A 20,950-nucleotide genomic window follows, 5' to 3' on the forward strand; every position below is an offset into this window, starting at 1 on the left:
ACTAACATGAACTGATACTTTATCTGGCAGAAAAATCACGGTCATTGCCTGAACCTAACAGGTGCCTGTACATAACCTCCAGAGCTTAATGATGGGTATTGGGTGAATCGAATATGGGGAGAAAAACAATCCTGCCATTAAAGATGTGCTGTGAGCGCATCAAATGTGATACCTCCTCATAGGGTGTGGCCATAGGGCCTGGGAATCTGAGTTTTGAAAAAATGCCCCAGGGAATCCCACTCTGCCCAAGGCCCATTCCTGAGACTGACATCCAGAGCAGGGAGGTCCTTGAGTGCTTCTCTTGTTATGTCTTCAGCACCAATCTACCTGGGAAATGATGTCATTAGAGGAAAACAAATGGCTCCAGAAAGAGCCATTTGTTTTCTTGGTTTCACACAACCAGCGAAGCTTCCGTCTCCAAACGCTCAAGCCCATGCCAGCTATTTCTTGGCTGCTGCTCACCCACTGCTGGCCCTGGGCCACCTGACCTCCTGGGTGTCCCCACCGCCATCAACCAGGACACGTCTTGTGGGTTTCTCTGGGGATCCCAAACCCGCCCCTTCCCCACTGTTGCCTGGGGCAGTCTTTCTAAATGTCCCCAGCATAGGTCCTTTCAAGAAGATGGAGGGCTCTCAGGAAAGACTCAGTGGGGTCCTGTCCCTTTTCAGAAGCAGTTTCTTTGATCACTTCTTGCCTATCATGTATTCCGTGTTTGGGCGTGTTGATCTCTGCACGTTGGCAAAGTGGGACTGTCTCTCTCACACTGGTCATTTTTCTCCTGCTCTTTGCTGGGTCTTAGCCCTCCCCTCTCACTTCTCTTCCTCTGGGCAACCCACCCATATCCTTTAAGACACTGTTTCTCAGCTTTTAACGTGCATGCGGATAACCTGAGGATCTTGTTAAAATACAGATTCTGATTCAATTGGTCTGGGTTGGGGCCTGAGATCCAGCTTTCCTAGCAAGGATGCTGTGGAGTCTGGGGACCACGCTCTGAATCCCAGGACTTGAAGACTCCACCTGGCATCACATGCTGCTCCCTCCTCTGAGTTCTTAGCACCTGGGCCAACCTCTGCCATGCTCTTCGCCCTGTATTATGACAACTGCCTTGTCTGTCAGCAAGTTTCTTGAGGGCAGGGATCATCCCTTGCTTATCTATATTTCCATTGGTAGTGTCTGGCATACAGGGAACACTCAACACAGATTTCTGGAACAAACAAAGGGTTCCAACAATCCAGGCAGATATTTGTCTGGCTGCATTTTGCTCTTTGTGGCTATTTCCCTGTGGAGGCCGATGACTCGTTGCTTTTCCAGATGGCGCCCTGTGGCCTGAAGGGTTGGCTCCACTTTGTGCAAAGCAGCAGACCTTGCCAGGGGAGGAGCAGAGGAGTGGGGGGTTCGCTTTGGCATTGGGAGCATCCAACTTTTTTGTGCCTAATTTAGGTCAGGATGAGTGGGTTTGAAATTAGCCCTGAATTCTGGATTTTCTTTGGATGGTTTTGCATGTTGTGTGAACATGCATGCACACATCTCTTAATGGAGAAAGTTTCTAAGATTAATAGCCTCTTCCTCTTGTGACCCCGTTTTCTACACAGGTGCTGGAATGAGTTTTCTGAAATGGAAATCTGGTGGCTCTTGGTGGCTTCCTTTTCGTCTAGGAAAAAGTCAACATCTCCCTTCACACCTCATGGATAGGGTGCCTGGGACAATCCATGCTTTCCCTCTCAAAGGTGTCCCAATTGGGATGATGAATGTTAGGGCTGTCCTATGCCTAAGGCTTCTTCCCAGCCTCACGCTTCACCTTTTCAGCCAGTTAGCTTGGTTGTGAGAAAGTATTTGTGCCCCTTGTCTCATCCCTGACTTCCAGCTCTGGCTGCAAATTCTCATGAAGGAGACTCTGCTACTAGCTCACTCTTTGCTCAGGGCAGTTCTTCTGTAAACTGGAACATATATCTATTTTAACCTGTAATTAACCATATGTGCTTCTCAAACACAGCAAGATTAAGTAACAAACATGGTGGTTTATGCTCTTCCTCAGCACTTTTAGGAGAAATCCCTTAATGATGGCATTAATCTTTTAATGGACTCATGGGCGAGGCATCCTACTGGTGGGTGAGTAAACAGTAGCCAGATGGGAGAAGAGGTGGCCCGTCTGTAATAGTTGTTTTGCTTAAAGTGTGTCATCTCCCTCTTCTCATCTATGCATAAACTTTTTTTTTTCTCAGTGCTGCCTGGACCTTGGAAAGAGTATTAGTTAGAAAGCCAGAGAGACCTGGGGGAGGCCTCAGGCTTTTTTTCAATTCTTCTGCAAGTTAGTATTCACTGCTGTAAAAATGAAAATAATAAAGCCCACTTTGTGTAGATAGTTACATTGATTAATTGAGATAATGTGTGAAGGTTGAATTATATACATCATAGGTAAGACTTTCTCCTTGTTTTTAAAGACTGAACCAACTGAGTTATTTCTGTTGGAAACAGTGGCAGTGCTACAGATATATTATTTGGTCTTGACTTGTGGCACTGTGCTTTTTTTTTCTTTTTTTCTTTTTAGGGCCTGTATTGTATGGAAGTTCCCAGGGCTAGGGGTCAAATTGGAGTTACAACTGCCAGTCTTTGCCACAGCAACACCATATGCAAGCCACATCTTCGACCTATACCACAGCTCATGGCAATACCAAATCCTTAACCCACGAGCGGGCCAGGGATCGAACCTGCATCCTCATGGATACTAGTTGGGTTCATTACTGCTGAGCCACAACAGGAATTCCTATGCCTTTCTGTTATGACGCCTTGTTATGTTTTTAAGCTGGAAGAGCTTCTTTCTTCCCGTTTGTGCACGTTGAATCCCTGCACGTGCCTGACTCTTCCTGTCTGAGTTACAACTGTGTCCGTGATACAAAAGGACTGCTCTTATCATCTCAAAACACAGCTGCTTCAGTTATATCACACCAGGCTTTCTGTGAAGGAAATCTCCATTGTGGATAGTGGAAATGTAGCGAAGACAGAGATTTAGGGCTCTGCACAATTTTTCTGTGTGTCTTGGAATTTTGTAAAACCAGAAAGTGCAATGTGGAGAGGTAGACAAAGGAGAAGGATTTAACAAGTTCTATATGTTTTCGAATGTGCATTGTTTTGTGGAGCTGCCGCTTGAACATAAAAGGGGCCCTTTATGTTCAGGCAGGAGAAACATTTACCACTCAGCCCAAGGGCAGCATTTAACGGGGTCACCATGAATCTGCTCCAGCCCATCAGTGGTCCATGGACCGGGACCATGAGCAACACTGGAAGCTTGTTAGCAATGCAGTCACAGGCTCTTCCCCAGACCTACTCAATCAGAAGCTGCATTTTACCGAGATCTTCAAGTGATTCAAATGCACTTATTTAAAGGTTGTTTTTTGTTTTTTGTTTTTTTTTTTCCCTTTTTTGGCTACCCTGCAGCCTATGGATTTCCAGGGCCAGGGATCAGATCTGAGCCTCAGCTGTGACCTACGCTGCAGCTGTAGCAACGTCGGAGTCTTTTACCCACTGTGCCAGGCTGGGGATTGAACCTACATCCCAGCACTTCAGAGATGCCACTGATCCCGTTTCACCACAGTGGGAACTCCCATGTTAATGTTCAAAGAAGCTTTACTCTTGGCCAGTGCTGTCCAAGAGATCTTTCTGTGAAGATGGTGATCTTCTGTATTTGTGCCACCTAATATGGTAAACACTAGCCATGTGGCTGAGAACTTGGAATAGGGCTAGTTCAACCAAGGACTAACGTTTTAATTATATTTATCTTCAATTGCTTGTAATTTAAATGTAGTGGTATGGGGTATGTGGCTCCCAAACCGGGCAGCGCAGCTTGACTCTACCAGGCTTTGCTTACAGGATTCCTTGTGAGGGTTATGCTGGTTCCCATCACTGCTTCTGGGGAGGGGGATGTTTTATTACTCTGCATGGCCAAGCAGTACCACTGAGCAGCCCAAGGTCTTTGTCTGTTACAGCAGCCCATGCACAGTCCTTGGAATGTGTTCAGGAGCCTGAACATTCCTGCTACCCTTTCATTCTTCTCTGGAGACTCAGAATGGTGAGCTGGTCAGTCTTGGAATTGGATAGGAAAAAAATAACTTGACCCACCCTAAGCCAAGACATTGAAGAGTGCCCTTTTTTCATTATTTTATTTTATTTTACTATTTTTTGTCTTTTTAGGGCTACACCCATGGCATATAGAAGTTCCCAGGCTGGAGTTTGAACTGGAGCTGCAGCTGCTGGCCTATACCACAGCCACAGCAATGCCAGATCTGAGCTGCATCTGCAATGTACAACACAGCTCATGGCAACGCCAGATCCTTAACCTACTAAGTGAGGCCAGGGATCAAACCCACATCCTCACGAATACTAGTCGGGTTCATTACCACTTCGCCATGATGGGAACTCTGAAAAGTACCCTTTCTAAAACTGTGTTATTTCTATTATTTGACATGTGCCTGAAGAGCAGAAGGTGTATGTCTGTGCTTTCCTTCATGTGCAATGCGTCTGGCTTACCAAAGAAACGGATGCTTTTTATTGGCCACCTTTCACCTTGAATATTACACTTCCTCTCGAGGAGACCCCCCTTCAAATTTTTTTTGTTATTGTCCCCTGAAGGGGTCTTGAAAAACTTTGCCTTCTGCATCTTTGCTCAGATGTTCCTTCCCTGTCCTTTTGGCTTAAGCCATGCCTGGGCGGGGACGTCTACTCCATAAACATCACCTGTGTTACTGTGCTGACCTAAAAAAGTTTTGTAACTTTAAGACTTCTCTTGTTTTTCCTGCCTTCTCCATGCAATGATCCTCTCTAATCATTGTTTCAAAAGTAAATTCTTTTGATCAAATTTGGCGACACAGAACACTTCCCAGCTGTTCACTGGGGATACATGGCCAATCGATGATGCAAACATCTGTTCTGGCTGGAATAACCCTCATATTTCACCAACTGGAGTTCTGGGACCATCTGCCTATCCCTCTTCCCACATGACCTCAGAGTTCTGTTGAGGTGAGGGAAAGCCAAGAGCCATTTGGTGAATGAAAATGAAGTTTAGTGTGGTAGCAAATAGCTTTAATTCTGAAATTGAAATATTTATTGACAAATGTACATTTGATGATATCTTGGAAATGTTTTGTCACCCGGTATAGGGGACCTTGTCATCTCTTTATATTCATGTTTCTCCTTAAATATGCTTGATTAGGAGGCACCCCCACTTAGACCCTGAGAGTGGGCAGGGGTTGGAGTGATCATCTCATACAGAGGAGTGAAGCATCTACCTTAAAGCTTTCTGGGCATGGCCAAAGAGCCAGCTTAGAAACTTGGGTCTTTTGACTTATACGTCTGTAAGTGGGCTTCATGGGAGTCCAAAACCCCCTAAAATTGTGTCAAGGTTTTGTGTGTATGTGCAGTGCTGGGGCAGAGAATTCAAAGCATTGCTTGGAGTCTCAATGTTGCATCATGCTATTCTTGTCCTTTTTTTTTTTTTCCCCTGCTTTTTAGGGCCACACCTGAGGCACATGAAAGTTCCCAGATTAGGGGTCGAATCGGAGCTGAAGCCACTGCCCTATGCCACAGCCACAGCAATGCAAGATCTGAGCCATGTCTGTGACCCACACCATAGCTCATGGCAACACCGGATCCTTAACCCACTGAACGAGGCCAGGGATCAAACCTGCATCCTCATGGCTACTAGTCAGACTTGTTTCCAACAGGAACTCCTATTCCTGTCCTTTTTAATTCTCCTGCTTTGGTGATTAGTTTGACCTCCAACTTCTCAGGTTTAGGATGAGACATAGAGAACATTTGCTAGAAAATAGTGTGCATGGAAGTTAGCTTTACTGGAGGAGAACTTTGTTACACACAATTTATCCTGCCTTTGGTGACTACTGGTTTCAAGGAAGAGAGGGCAAGAATTTTAGCCTATTCAGAGGAAAGTCATCACTTTGATAAGGAAAAATAATGCTCAGCCATTATCTCACTGACCAGGGGAGAGCAGGGCCATCCTCTTCTATGAAGTATAACTCTTTGTTTCCATGGTTTGTATAGATTTTGGAGCCAAATGACCTGAGCTTGGAGCGCCACTCTGCTACTCCCTGGCTGTGTGATCTTAAGCAAGTGATTTGTTTTTTGAACCTAAATCTTCTCATATTAAAATCATAGGGGTAGGATGTGGAGAAAGGGGAACCCTCCTTCACTGTTGGTGGGAATGTTAATTGGTACAACCACTATAGAAAACAGTATGGAGGTACCTCAGAAAACTAAATGCAGAACTACCATATGATCCAGCAATCCCACATGTGGGCATATATCTGGGCAAAACTTTCGTTCAAAAGGATACATGCACCCCTATGTTCACTGTGCCCTAGTCACAATAGCCAAGACATGGAAACACCCCAGATATCCGTTGATAGATGAATGGATTAAGAAGATGTAGTACATATACACAGTGGAGTACTATTCAGCCATAAAAGGGACAAAATAATGCCATTTGCAGCAACATGGATGGAACTGGAGATTCTCATCCTAGGTGAAGTAAGTCAGAAAGATAAACACCATATGATATTACTCATACATGGAGTCTAAAATAGGGCACGAATGATCCTATCTACCAAACAGAAACAGATCATGGGCATGGAGGGCAGATTTGTGTGTGACAGTGGGGAGGAGGGCGGGGGCGGGGCACCAATGAGGCATTTGGGGGTTGGTTGATGCAGACTGTTACATTTAGAATGGGTGGGTGATGGGGTCCTGCTGTACAGCACAGGGACCTGTGTGGGTATGGGTGGCTGGGTCACTTTGCTGTACAGCAGAAATGGAAGGAACATTGTAAATCATCTATACTTTAAAAAAGACAAAAAATATAGGGATAGTGTTAGACATTTTGCAGGGCATGTTGAGGATTCAATGCAAAAATCTACAGCGTCTCAGGCGTGGATCTGACCCTCTACAGATGATCACCGTTTCCATTATTCTCTGCTGCCCATTTCAGGGCTTCTGAGGACTTGTGTCTTTCTAGATCAAAAGGCGTGTTTTGATTTACCGTTACCATAAACTGAGGAAACCCAGTTCCTGGGAGAGCCTACCTTTGAGCTCCTCTGGGAATGATTGTGGAATATGTATGTTTGTTAATTTGGAGCCTGCAGGAAGCATAAGTATAACCACTGGCTTCAAGTGTCGGATTCCTTAAAATGTAAATGCAAAACGCCTACATCTGTGAAACCAACTGGTCCCCTTTCTGCGGTGCAGGCTTTTGAGGGAATTCAGGATGATGTGTTGGATTATTCTTTTCTTCACTAGCTTTTCCATTCTCTTTCTTTTACCATCCGTGAGATGCTCCCATTGATCTGCTGGCATTCCATGTCCTGCAGGAGAGTTTACAGGATAACAGGGCACATGATCTTACAGGAAGCTAAGTGCCAGCTGGACACCTCATTTGGGGAACAGAGCCATTAAGACACTGTGGTTCTGACACAGAGAACAAACTTGTGTTGCCAAGGTGGAGGGGGGAGGGAGTGTGATAGACGGGGAATTTGGAGTTAGTAGATGCAAACTATTACATTTAGAGTGGCTAAGCAGTGACTTCCTACTGTATAGCCTAGGGGACTCTATTCAATTTCCTGGGATAGACCATGATGGAAAAGAATATAAAAAAAAGAATGTCTATATATATGTATGACTGAATCATGTTGCCGTACAGCAGAAATTGGCACGACATTGTAAATCAACAACACTTTAATAAAAAAGTAAAATACAAGACCCTGTGTTTCTAGCAAATGTGATCTGTTTTAGAAGGAGAGATAAGAGAAGGATATGACTTTCTATTTTAAGCTACAATGAATCTTCATATGTAGGGAGCATGCAGAGTTTCTCATCCATGGTCTACCTTAGGTTGTTACATGGCTTGGTTCAACTCACTTTTCCTCCTCTATGAAAAAGCAGTGCCTCCAAAAGCTAGTGTAAAGGATGAACATTTGTTCTATAATAATAATACAAATATTTTTGTTGTCTTTTTAGGGCCGTACCACAGCATGTGGAGATTCCCAGGCTGGGGGTCAAATGGGAACTGTAGCCACTGGCCTGCACCACAGCCACAGCAACAACAGCCATAGCAACACCAGATCCAAGCCACGTCTGTGACCTACACCACAGCTCATGACAACGGTGGATCCTTAACCCACTGAGCTAGGCTAGAGATCAAACCTGTGTCCTCAGGGATACTAGTCAGATTTGTTTCTACTGAGCCATGATGGGAACTCCAAAAATAAATTTAGATGAGTTACTTAACTCTCTCAGTTGGCTGATGTGTTTTTTAGACTAAGATGAACACAGAATATGAATCATGACTCCCCGATCTTTCCTGTTCTGCTCCCCACAGTCCCTACCAGCTCCACCATCCCCTCCCATGCACACACACACTCTCTCTCTCACACACACGCACACACACCAGCCTCTCATGATCATGAGTCCTGTGATGACTTCTCTTGCGTATAATATGCTTGTGAGATTGGGGACCTATCACAATGCCTGATAAAACTACTATGAACACATTTTAGGTATTTTTCTAAGCCTTTCTTTTCCCAAATTTTTTTTTTTTTTTTGGTCTTTTTGTCTTTTGTTGTTGTTGTTGTTGTTGTTGTTGTTGCTATTTCTTGGGCCGCTCCCGCGGCATATGGAGGTTCCCAGGCTAGGGGCTGAATCGGAGCTGTAGCCACTGGCCTATGCCAGAGCCACAGCAACGCGGGATCCGAGCCGCGTCTGCAACCTACACCACAGCTCACGGCAACGCCAGATCGTTAACCCACTGAGCAAGGGCAGGGACCTAACCCGCAACCTCATGGTTCCTAGTCGGATTCGTTAACCACTGCGCCACGACGGGAACTCCTCTTTTCCCAAATTTTAAAAAATAATCAAAAACAAACTCAGCTGTAGACTTTATTTAAAAGCAACGCAGACCTCAAAAGTCAAGTTCTCTAAGAATGGAAAACTCCAGTTCACAACAAAAATTAGCACTGGCTTGTGTGTCTTGCCACCGTCTGAAATCTTATGGTCCCTCCAAATGTATAACAAATGCATCCCATAGAAAGTACTTATATTTTTAGGTTTAGGTGTTTTTAGTCAGCATTCGGTGCATTCTCTTGCGGGAGCAGCATGGTGAAAGGAATGATTCTGACGGATGCTGTTTCATTCCTACCTGGGCAGGTTTCTTTCTTAATCACTCCTGCCTTCTGTGAGATCTGGGACGCTCAGTCTTAGGATTGAATGGGTGGTGTTTCTCTGGTCTGTGGCCCCATCTCTCTCGTCTTGGGGTCCCCCTGCAACTCATTCCTCCCTACTTCCTTGCTTCGCCCTCTTTTCCTTCCTTCCTCTTCTTTCCTTCCTCTTCAACGCCTTGGGCCTTGAACTTCCTTCATTAGCCAGCATCACACCCGTGTTCTCAAAGCTTGGCCCCAGACTAGCAGCCTCAGCATTACCTGATGTGGGAGGCAGCCTGATGACCTCTCTAAAAGGTCTGCTTCCTAATCCCTGGAACCTGGGGGGGATGCTCCATTACAAGGTGATGGGGAATTAAGGGAGTGTATCTCATTCAGGCTGCTTAGCAGTTGACCTGAAGATAGGGAGGGTACCTTGGCTTCTCCAGATGGATCCAATATAATCACAGAACCTTTAAATGTGGAAGAGGGAGGCGGTATCAGAGTGATGCAATGTGAGAAAGGCGTGCTCGCCACTGCTGGCTTTGTAGATGAGGGAACGTGGCCATGAGCCAAGGCATGTGTGTGACCTCTAGAAAGTGGAAGAAGCAAGACAAGAATAGATTCTCTCCTAGAGCCTCCAGAAAGAAATACATCCCTGCAGACACCTTGATTTTAGCCCAGTGAGACCCTTTTTGGACTTAAAGTTTTAAATTCCAGAACTAGAAGGTAAGACTTTAACGTTTTGTTTTAAACCAATAAATTTGTGGGATTTCTTGTAGCAGTAATAGGAAACTGACACAACTGGAAACTTAAAAATAAAAATTTTAGCTCCCATTCCAGACCTACTGTATTAGAAACTCTAGGGGAGGGGCAGGAATCTGCATTTTAACAAGCCCTCTGGGCAAATCTCACGTGTGTGAAGTTCGAGAATCTCTGCTTTAGGGCATCTGTTTTCCCTTAAGGGGTCAAGTGGAAGGTGAAAGCAGTGGTATTTGGGGAATGTGGTTGGGAAAATGCTGTGGGCTTGATGAAATAGTGTGGTCACTGTTGAGCCGGCTGGCTTCGCACGACATTGTTGTCCCTAGCAAGGGACAACGTTGTATTTGTGATGTGAAACAACATAGCAGACTCTGCTCCTGCAGCTGGTCTGCAGCTTTTCAGAGAGAGAGAGAGATGTTTTGGGGACATACTTTCGTCTCTTTAACTTATTTGTCACAAGAGGACTTATTTATCACAAAGGTAGCTGAGTTAGAGTGGGTGGCAGACTAAAGGCCAAGTGCTGCCCAAGGAGAAGTTAAAGAAAGGATGCCACGTCCAGGTACTTGTTCATTTAGCATACATTTAGCCCACCCGGTGCCAAGCAGTGTGTGAGGCTCTGAAGATACAGGCTGAACAAGGCAGACACGATCCCTGCTCACAAGGACCTTCGTTCTGGTGGAGGAGACAGCAGACATCTATTTGGATAAATAGAAGGTTTGTGCAGCTTCCTGCACAGAACAGCTTGGTTTTGCTTTGTGCCATGATACAGGCAAATTTAGAATGGGAGCTTTGTCCCAGATCACCTTGCAGACGGAGGCTGGTGAAACAGAAATATGCAGCTGAGTGCTTCTTGATGGACACTTTGAAAGCCTATTAAGAAAATCAATGGATCCTGCTCTAAAGGAAACCATGGTTGAGGACTAAGTTAGGGCGAGTGATGAAGCAAAGAGAGTGGGCTCCGGAGCAGGATGGGCGGCCGAGCAAGTGGGTGGTGATGAAGGGGAGATCAGAGGAGAGGCTGGAAGGTCCCTTACTGGCTCTTCAGATAAAGAAGTCCCTGTTGAAGAGGAGGTTCACTTTATATCTCTGCAATAGTAACCTTCCCCAAGGGCCAGATGCTGGCTTAAAGAGGACAGCCCCCTTCCGAGAAGGTATATTGTTTATCCCTGAGGATGTCTGTTTCACTTATGTCCAATCGATAGAAAATAAATTATGCAGGACATTATCTTGGTTGGGTAAATAATAATGAACAGCTCTTCCTCTCCCCCTTTCCTTCTTCTCCTTCATGAATTGCATATGAAGAGCTTATGTAATGTCTACAGTGAATCCCCATTTTGTCTCCCAGGAGCACAGTTTCACTGGTTGTGGTCTTTTGTTCCTGATTTATTTTCTGCATATTTAAAAAGAGTTTCCAAGCAGCTTACAGTAGAGTGCCAGATCCCTTCTGTCTGCCTCTCCAGAGCCACTCTCTGTGCCTTCTCTGCCCCAGGAGGCTGATCTGATCAATGACATTGACCCAAGAGTTGCCTTGTCCTTTGTTTTCTTAAATTTATTTTTTTTTATTTTATTTTTTTAGGTCTGCACAGTATGGCATATGGAAGTTTGCAGGCTACGGGGCGAATTGGAGCTGTATCTGCTTGCCTGTGCCACAGCAATGCAGGATCCAAGCCTCATCTGCAATCTGTGCTACAGCACATGCCAATGCTGGATCCTTGACCTACTGAGCAGGGCCAGGATTTGAACCTGAATCCTCATGCATACTAGTTGGGTTCCTTACTGCTGAGCCACAGCGGGAGCTCCTGCCTTGTCCTTTGGCTTCCAGTTGGTTTGACCAGTAGGGACCCCACCCAGGAAACTACATGGATGAGAGAGTGAGGCCCAAGTATTCTAAATTGAGTGTGCCGGCTTCTTTCTGTTGGGATTGTGGAAGATAAGAATATCAAACTATATAACAAGAAGATGGAACTCCATCAAACAAACTGAAAGGCATAGGGATACAGAACTAGGAATCGAGGTGCCCATGACATTTGTTTGTCTTTTTGTGTGTACTGGAGAATTAGATATCTATCTATCGTTTGTGAATTATGTGCACCAGTGTATTGCCCATTTGAAAACTGGGTTGTTAGGGGGTCCCACTGTGGCTCTGTGGGTTAAGAACCCGACTTAGTGTCCATGAGGATGCAGGTTTGATCCCAGGCCTCACTCAGTGGGGTAAGGATCCATCATTGCGGCAAGCTTCAGTGTAGGTCACAGATGTGGCTTGGATCTGGCATTGCTGTAGTAGTTGCAGCATAGGCCTTAGCTGCAGCTCTGATTCACCCCAGGAATATCCACATGCCACAGGCACGGCTGTAAAAAGAAAAAGAAAAAAATAATAAAATTGGGTTGTTAGTTTTTTTGTTTATTTGTTGGAGTGTCTTAAAAATACATTCTAGACATCAGTCTTTTGTCAGATATAAGTACTGTAAGTGTCTCTCTCCAGCCTGGCTGGTCTCGTCATGGTCTGAATGATGTCCTTTGTCTAACAGATATTTTTAATTCTAAAGAAGTCCGTTTTATCATTGTTTTTTATTATATGGTGAGTGCTTTTAGTGTTTTGTTGAAGAAGTCTCTGCCTACTCCAAGATCGTGACAATTCCATTTTCTTCCAGGTTTATTTTTTTTACTTTTCACATTTACGTCTATGATCCATCTCAGACCGATTTTTAAAAAAAGTTTTATTGAGGTATAATTTACTTACCATTAAATTTACTCATTGTAAGAGTACCATTCAATGATCTTTAAATTTACAGAGTCATGCAACCATTTCCACAATATAATTTTAGAATATTTTCATTACTGAGAAAAAAAAAAACAAACCCTTGTGCCCCATTTGCCGTCATTCCTCTTCCCCACATCCAGCCCCAGGCAACTGCTAATTTACTTTCTGTCTCTATAAATTTGCCCTTCAAATGTGTGTGTGTGTGTGTGTGTGTGTGTGTGTGTGAGGGAGTATGATATGTAGTTATCAAGTACAGACTTTAATTCCAAGCTTCCTGGAAGCATGAGGAAAAAGGGAATACCAATGTTTTTCATGATCTTCCTGGCTGGTTCCTGCTAGGACCACAATTCCATCATCTCAGGAAGAATTATTGGTACCAGGTCTTTTCTTTCTTTCTTTCTTTTTTTTTTTTTTTCTTTTTAGGGCTGCATCGTGGCATATGGAGGGTCACAGGCAGGGGTTGAAATGGAGCTGTAGCCACCAGCCTATGCCACAACCACAGCAATGAAAGATCCGAGCCTCATCTGCGACCTATACACACCGCAGCTCATATCAACACTGGATCCTTAACCCCCTGAGCAAGGCCAGGGATTGATCCTGCGTCCTCATGGATGCTAGTCAGATTTGTTAAGTCCTGCGCCATGACGGGAAATCCCTGTACCAAGTCTTATATAAGAGGCATCGGGTAATGTTATGGGCTATGCCTTTGGCTACATTTTGGCACAAGATAGAGAAAGCTTAGTTCTTTTGTTGGCACCCTCTAAGCGTTAAGGAATTATCTATCACCCAGTAGAGATTAGGGAAGACACTTCTGTGAGAAGCTGTGATAATAAAAATTATGCCCGTGGATCTCCGATGACCTAAATGAATACCCTGGGGGAACTTAAGGCAGCTGAGAAATAAGCAGGCAGTATGGTTCTGTTAAATACGCAAGTCTGAAGCAGGCTTTTGGTGAGAACAGATCAGTCTTTTTCACAGTTGAATTCTCTGATGGAGGAGTGAGTGCTTGAAGTGCCAAAAAGCTGCATTGTTTGTTCTTCTTCTAAATGTCCTCCCTTAGCTTTATTCAATTATGATTAACAAATAAAAAATTCATATCTTCAAGGTGTGCAATGTGTTGATATACATCATGAAATCAAGCTAATTAAATAGCTAGCATTTCACGTTACTATTGTGTGGTCTGTGTGTGTAGTGGGGGGTGGTGAGAACATTTAAGATCTATTCTCACAGCAACTTCAAGTATACGTGTCATATGAACTATAGCCACCATGCTGTCCACCAGGTCTCCAGAGCTTATTTATCTGATTACTGGAAGTTTGTAGCCTTTGACCTACATCTGCTGGCCTCCTCCCTCCCAGCCTCTGGTAACCACCTTTCTAGTCTTTGTTTCTGTGAGTTCAACTGTTAGCTGTGTTGTTAACATAGGACTCGTGTGCTGTATCGAGCTACCAGGCATGCAGGTGGCAGAGCTGACATACTGTTGTGAGCCTTTTAGGGCCTGGTGTGTTCTTGTGTTTCTGCCCGTCAGTGGCTGGCACACACCTCTCTATTGTGCATGGATGCCAGAGGGGCCGTGAGTCAGGCCAACATCCCCCACTTAAAAGACTCTTCATTCTGCTCTGGCACCTGGAAAAATAGATGGCTGGTTCCCTAGATTTTGGCACCATAAAGTAGAAGAGAAAATGCTTGGGGCCTACATAATTTTAAGAGTTCTTACCACTTAGTCACCTCAAAAGATGAATTTATACTTTGGGTATACTTTATACCCAATGGGATCAGTTCATTTTTTGATGTAATTTTTTTTAATTAAATTATAGTTGAAGTTGATTTACAGTGTTGTGCCAGTGTCTGCTGTGCAACATAGTGACCCACACATTATTTTTCTCATGTTATCTTTCATCATGTTCTATCCCAAGAGATTAGATATAGCTCCTGTGCTATATTTCTTATTCATTCTAAATGTAGTAGTTTGGGGTAGGTAGGATTAGTCAGTTTTATTTATTTATTTATTTTGGAGGCCATACTCGCGGCATATGGAGGTTCCCAGGCTAGGGGTCGAATCAGAGCTACAGCTGCCGGCCTGTGCCACAGCCACAGCAACGTGGGATCTGAGCTGTGTCTGCAACCTACACCACACTTCATGGCAATGCCGGATCTTTAACCCACTGAGCGAGACCAGGAATCAAACCCATGTCCTCATGGATACTACTCAGGTTCATTGCCACTGAGCTGCAAGGTACAACCACTTTGAAAGCTCTCTGGTAGTATCTACTCTAGGTAAACAGATACATACTGTATGTCTTAGCAATTTCTGTTCTAAGTATATACCTAGTAGAAATTGTTACATATGTTCACTAAAAATATGTACAAGTATGTTCATAGCAGCTTTATTTGTAATAATCCCAAACTGGAAACTACCCAAATGTCCATCATTGACAACAGAAGGATGGGTTAATGAAATGGATATTCATACAATAGAAATACTAGAGAGCAATAAAGTGAATGACTTCACACAACATGTGTGAATATCAGAAATTATGTTGAACTGAAGAGCTGGATACAAAGAGGACAATACTATAGGATGCCATTCACTCAAAGTTCAGAAATAGGTAAAACTGATGATAGAAATGAGTAGTGGATACATTTGGAAAGTGATGACTGACTGAGGGTATGAAAGGGCTTTTGAGGCACTAGTGGTGTTTTAATGTTTGATCTGGGTGGTAGTTCTGCAGATTTGGTCACTTGGTAAAAATTCACTGGGCTGTATACTTCTGGTTTGTGTACTTGACTGTATATATGTTATATCAGTAAAAAAAAATTACCTAAAAACAAAGAGGGCAGCTAGAACAGTCTTGCCTCATATGTTGAGGATTATCTGATAAAAGTCTATTTCTGAACATACATTGATTCCAGAAATGGTGCAGATTTTGAAGAGTCATGCATAACCTGAGATAAAATATGAATGGATAGCTTGAGTCAGAGAGGATTTCTGTATTTAGACTCAAAATTTGACAGGGATTAATGGAGGACATGAGACATTTCGTATTTTTTAAATGTTCATCCCTCTTTGAGGTAAGATGGTGTATAATAGTGAGTTTTAGTGAAGTCGTTGTGTCTAAAATGTCTGACTTCTTACTAGTGATATTAAACTAAGAAACTCAAGCTTGTGCTCTCCACTCACCCAGACAAAATGCTGCCCAGCTTTGAAAAGGGGTATCTGGCAGAATAACGGTCCATACTTTTGAGGACTTCTTTCTTCCATCCCCTCCTCCCTCCCTCCTTGAGGAGCTGAAAGGAAGTACTTCATACCATTGTTAGAATAAATTGGGAGTTGAATCATTTGGTGCAGGTTGGGGTGGGTCTACTGTCTCCTTGATCCATCAGGATCTGGCCACCTTCCCTTCTGTACCCTCATCTATTCCTCTCCCCTTTGTTCACTCTGCTCCAGCTTCCCTGACACTCCTCAGACCTATCCTGATATTCCAACCTTCACACCTTTGCCCTACCTGTCTGCCCTACCTGCCTGCCCGCCCTACCTGAAATGCATGCCCTTGTTCATCTCTGCACCTAATGCCTTCATGTCCTTTGAGTCTTCACTTAAATGTCATCCACCCAACGGGGTCTACTCTGATCATCCTGTTTAAAACTGCAGTCCGCCTCCTACCCCTCACTGGACTGCCAAGACATTTCTGGACATGCATAAGAGACAGTGTGATGGAATGGGAGAAAGGTGGGCTTTGGAATGAAATCAAGCTAGAGGTTGGAATTTGGGATCTTGATGACGCTAGAATTTCTCTGGTCCTCAGTTTCCTCAAATGTAAAATGAGACCATCTCATGGTATTGCTGCCAAGTAGCTCACTGTGGGTGAAGCACCTAGCCCAGGACTGGCACGTAGCAGGTCTCATGCATGAAATCTCTTATCCCTCTGTCTCAACTCATTTCCTTCCTGCCTCAGTCGGGGCTGATTTACACAGTCAGATATTAGACGAAGTCTGTTCCAGATGAAGATGAATAGTTTCCCAAGGCGAATGAGCTAGCATTGAAAAGTTGAACCTGTAATGTAGTAACTGGAATGATTACAGTTAGCCTCATCTTACCTACTCAGAAATGATTTTGTTAAAAGCCTGGGAGAGGAAATGGCCTGAAGCCTTGGATGGGAAATGACTGTTTAATAAGCCAAGTCTCTGACGGGCAGGTGATGTTACAGCCCTAGAGGATGGTGAGAAGATAAAGATCTTCACTCTTGCCCCAAACATTCTGAGGCATTCCGGGGAGAAGCTGTATCATTAAGAATCATGTTCTGGAACACCCTGAGGGTCAGAAAAAGCGACCATTTGCCTTTGGGGCACAGGGATGTGTGTTCTAGTTACTAAGCAACTCACCCTTCTGGGCCAGCCTGGCCTCATTATTCTACCTTTGGTGGTGGGGAACGAATCTGTTGTTTTCAGAAGGAGACACTATGGTTTCCAGTTCCTTCCATTTGTTAAAGGAAAGATTCTGGTGAAAAACGAGTAAGACTCAGGGACGATTCTGTCCCCGGTGTGGTGAGAATAAGATTAGGGAGGAAGGCTGTCAATAGAACACTGAGGTATCTGTCCGTCACTTTTATACTTAGTCCAGTGAATAATCAGAAAAATTGTGGGACAAGCTGGTTGGTTGGGTAACAGAAGAGCTTACTGAGAAAGAGGTGTTCTCAAAGTGTGTCCACCAGTGTTTGAGGACCTGTGATTGACAGAAGAGAGCAGAAGCTTTAGAGAGGCATGGAAGAGAGGTCAGGTCTTAGATCCAGCTCATATTTGTTGTTTGAGCCTCCATTTCCCCATCTGTAAAGTGGGGATAGTAACAGTAGTATCTATCAAAGTGATTTTGAGGATTAAATGAACTAAAACAGAAATGGTTGAGCACAGTGCCAGGCACACAGTTTGTGCTAAAATTTTTAATTTTTATTTATTTTTTGCTTTTTAGGGCCATACTGGCAGCATGTGGAAGTTCCCAGACTGGAGGTTAAATCAAAGCTGCAACTGCCAGCCTGCGCCACAGCCACAGCAATGCTGGTCGCGTGATCTGAGCTGAGTCTGCAACCTATACCATGGCTCATAGCAACACCAGATCTTTAACCCACTGAGCAAGGCCAGGGATCAAACCTGCATCCTCATGGATACTAGCTGTGTTCATTACTGCTGAGCCACAATGGGAACTCCTAAAAATGTTTGCTTTTATTGAAAAATTTGGGTGGTTGCAACTGTATACAAGAGGGCATTGTGGCTACTCTGAAGAATCTCGCATTTTCTTACAAAAGTTCTTGTTCATCTTTTTCTAAACCCACATGGAAAGAAGCTAGTAGTGGTTTCCCTGTGCTGATGGAGTGCTGTTTTTTAACTTGGTAGAGAGCACAAGTTGGGTGAGGAGGCAGAGAGCCATAGTCAGAGAGCAATTAGGAGCTTAATAAATGAATGTCCAGTTGAATGGAGGGAAAGGCTCACAAGAAAGATGTAAGCTAAGGGCAGCAAGAATGGGGCAGCTGATCCCATTCTCAACTGGTAACTTGCAAAACTAGGAGTGGGCATTCAGTTCCATCAGTTTGGCTTCTTGTCCTGGTTTGGGTATTGCAAACCTTTAAAGTACCCTGTGCCACCATTTCCCCAGCTGCTCAGCATTCCCGCTCTAATGGAGCAGTTCTCTGGGATCCTGATGGAGAAGTTAACCTTCATGTCTGCAGACCCGCAACTTTTATACTCCCAAGGGTGCTCCTGACCTGTGCAGAATTGAGTCTTTGGCGACAGTGGAATAGAGTATATAATTGATCGCAACACTTGTTGGCGCTGCCTTGGGAGAATTTCGGGATCGTGGATTGGGCCTTAGGTTGGTTTTAGCTGAAGAGCTGTGCTCTTATTTCTCTCCCTTTTCTCAGAATGGGATAGAAAAATTCACCTCCAAATTGAGCTCTGGATTCATCTCTCTACCGCCTTCTCTGCGCTTGAATGGTTGATCTCTCAATTTATGTTCTGCTGTGTGCCTTTGGGGAGCCAAACTCTGCTCTGGTAATTGTAATGAAAGGAGAGGGCTCAGCTTTCAGAGAGAGAATCACTCTTTACTAAAGACACAAATGGGAAAGAGTAAAATTTAGGGTCTGATACTCAGTGTTACGACAAAGAATGTCAGTCCCCAAACCCAAGCTGAAAGAGATAATGCAACTTATTTTCCATAAATCAAGCTAATTTTGATGCCAAGCTCCCATCCTACTCGGGTGGTTAGAAGCTCCTTTCCTGAACTTTTCCCCACTTAGGCATGTTCATTATTGGCTGTATGTCCATGTCAGCCAATAAACTTGAACTTAGTGGGTATTTTTAGGACATGGCAACCTGGTGAGGCCAGAAAACCTCATGCTTGTGATTGTGTTTCTCTCAATATACCACATTTTCCCTCCCTAATGTCTTTCTGCCAACACAGAGCATATCCAGGGAGCAAGCCCAGGTCTATAGAACATGTCCCCTACCTTCTTTTTTAACCTGAAAGAAGTCTTTTTCTTTGCTACAGGTTAAATATAGGCAAAAATTCTTTGCTACTCCTCCCATTGAGAGGGACAGTCTAATGGCTCTTCCCTTGAATCTGAGCTGCCCTTAACTCTTCACTTGTAACCAATAGAATTTGGCAAAATGGACATTGCATGAAAGGTAATTTCAGCTGGCACCCTTTGAGAATGTTCATCCTGGAGGAAGCAAGCTGCCAATTAAGATGTTTGCTTGAGGCTGCCATGCTGTGAGGAAGCCCAAGCTATCAGCACAGAGTAGCTACATGAAAAGACAGGGAGAAGGGAGAAGGGGAGAGAAGGAAACTCCATTCATCCCCAACTTTTGCAGCCAGCCCAACTCAGCCAGGCACCAGGCATGTGAATGAAGACATCTTCAGATGCTTCCAGCCATAGCCACCATCTGACTGCAACAATGTAAGGGGCACCAGCCAAGAACCATCCAGATGAACTCAGTCAGTACACAGAATCACGAGAGATAATACTAAGTTATTGGTTTTTCTTTTTTTCTTTTTTTACAGCCACACTTGCTGCATATGGAAGTTCCCAGGCTAGGGGATGAATTGGAGCTGCAACTGCCGGCCTATGCCACAGCCAAGCCACACTGGATCCGAGCTTCATCTGTGACCTACATTGCAGCTTGTGGTAACACTGGATCCTTGACCCACTGAGCGAGGCTAGGGATTGAACCTTTATTCTCATACACACTGTGTCGGGTTCTTAAGCCTCTGAGCCACAATGTGGAGCTCTTTAAGTTATTGTTTTAAGCCCTGTGTTTTCAGAACAGCAGTAGATAACCTGAATACTCCTCATGCTATTCTCCTCAGTGGGTTTAGGCAGTTAGAGATAAAATCCAGCTATTAATCTTCACTCTGTCACATACATCCTCTGAGGATAGGAATCACAGAACCTGTTACCTCTTAAATATGGGAAGAAGCCTGGGTAAAGGAAGATAACATAGGGATTTAACAATCTCTTAAATTAACATTTAAAATATTTCACCCATACCCAGTTTAATTTTGACCTCTATTAGGATGTAATTCCATTGTTGTACTCTCCATGGGGTTGGCTTTTCTGAGATTTGGGGAGGGGGGCTTTGTGAAATTAATAGGTAAAAATATTTTTTGTTATGGCTTAATTACTATTTTTAATCATTGACTCTGTGCACTCGATTCTGTGAAGTCCTATCAAGCATTCAAAGAAAAATTTACTTGGGAAAAGGAAGCTTGAGGGAAGTCATAAACCCAGAGTTACACCATCTGACATGTCAACTGTGAGAGGACCAAGGCAGTATTTCATCAATTTCCATATGAGATCAGAGGAGAGAGGTGTCACTGAGGGTGTGGGTGGTCCGTGAAGGCTCTGATTTAGGGACATGTCCTGCAGCGAACTCTCTAGCACAAGCAGGTAGACGCATCAGTAATGGAATTTTGGTAGGGAGAAGGGAGGGCTTTGCTCATGCAGGGGAATGGCATGAGTGAAACCATTTTGCAGAGTATTTTGAGTGGTAAAGTGAACTGGAGGAGAAGAAAAAATGAACATAAGAAGAAAAATTTAGCTGCTTAAACAACAGAGCCATACAATTTACATTTCTGAATTTTCCTTTTTTTCTCCTTGGAGAATGTCCTCTCTAACACTGGGTGACAGCTACTGACCACCAAACGAGGACTTTTAGGCACTCTGTTCATTGTCCAATGCCCAAG

General features: G+C 44.0%; 1 protein-coding gene across 9 annotated transcripts in view; it reads left to right on the top strand.

The window, feature by feature from the left end:
- Positions 1 to 20,950, top strand: part of FRMD3 (FERM domain containing 3) — a 407,251-nt gene that overhangs the window by 195,092 nt on the left and 191,209 nt on the right. For 2 of the 9 annotated variants that reach the window (XM_021064667.1, XM_021064665.1), the window contains exon 1: positions 8,925 to 9,923. The exons of the other annotated variants lie outside the window; for them this stretch is intronic. The gene's annotated coding sequence lies outside the window, so the exon portion shown is untranslated. Of the gene's footprint in view, positions 1 to 8,924; positions 9,924 to 20,950 lie in introns of those variants that run through there. 9 annotated transcript variants of the gene reach the window in all.

Source organism: Sus scrofa, chromosome 10 (assembly GCF_000003025.6).
Source record: "Sus scrofa isolate TJ Tabasco breed Duroc chromosome 10, Sscrofa11.1, whole genome shotgun sequence".
In the NCBI taxonomy this organism is placed as follows: Eukaryota; Metazoa; Chordata; class Mammalia; order Artiodactyla; family Suidae; genus Sus; species Sus scrofa.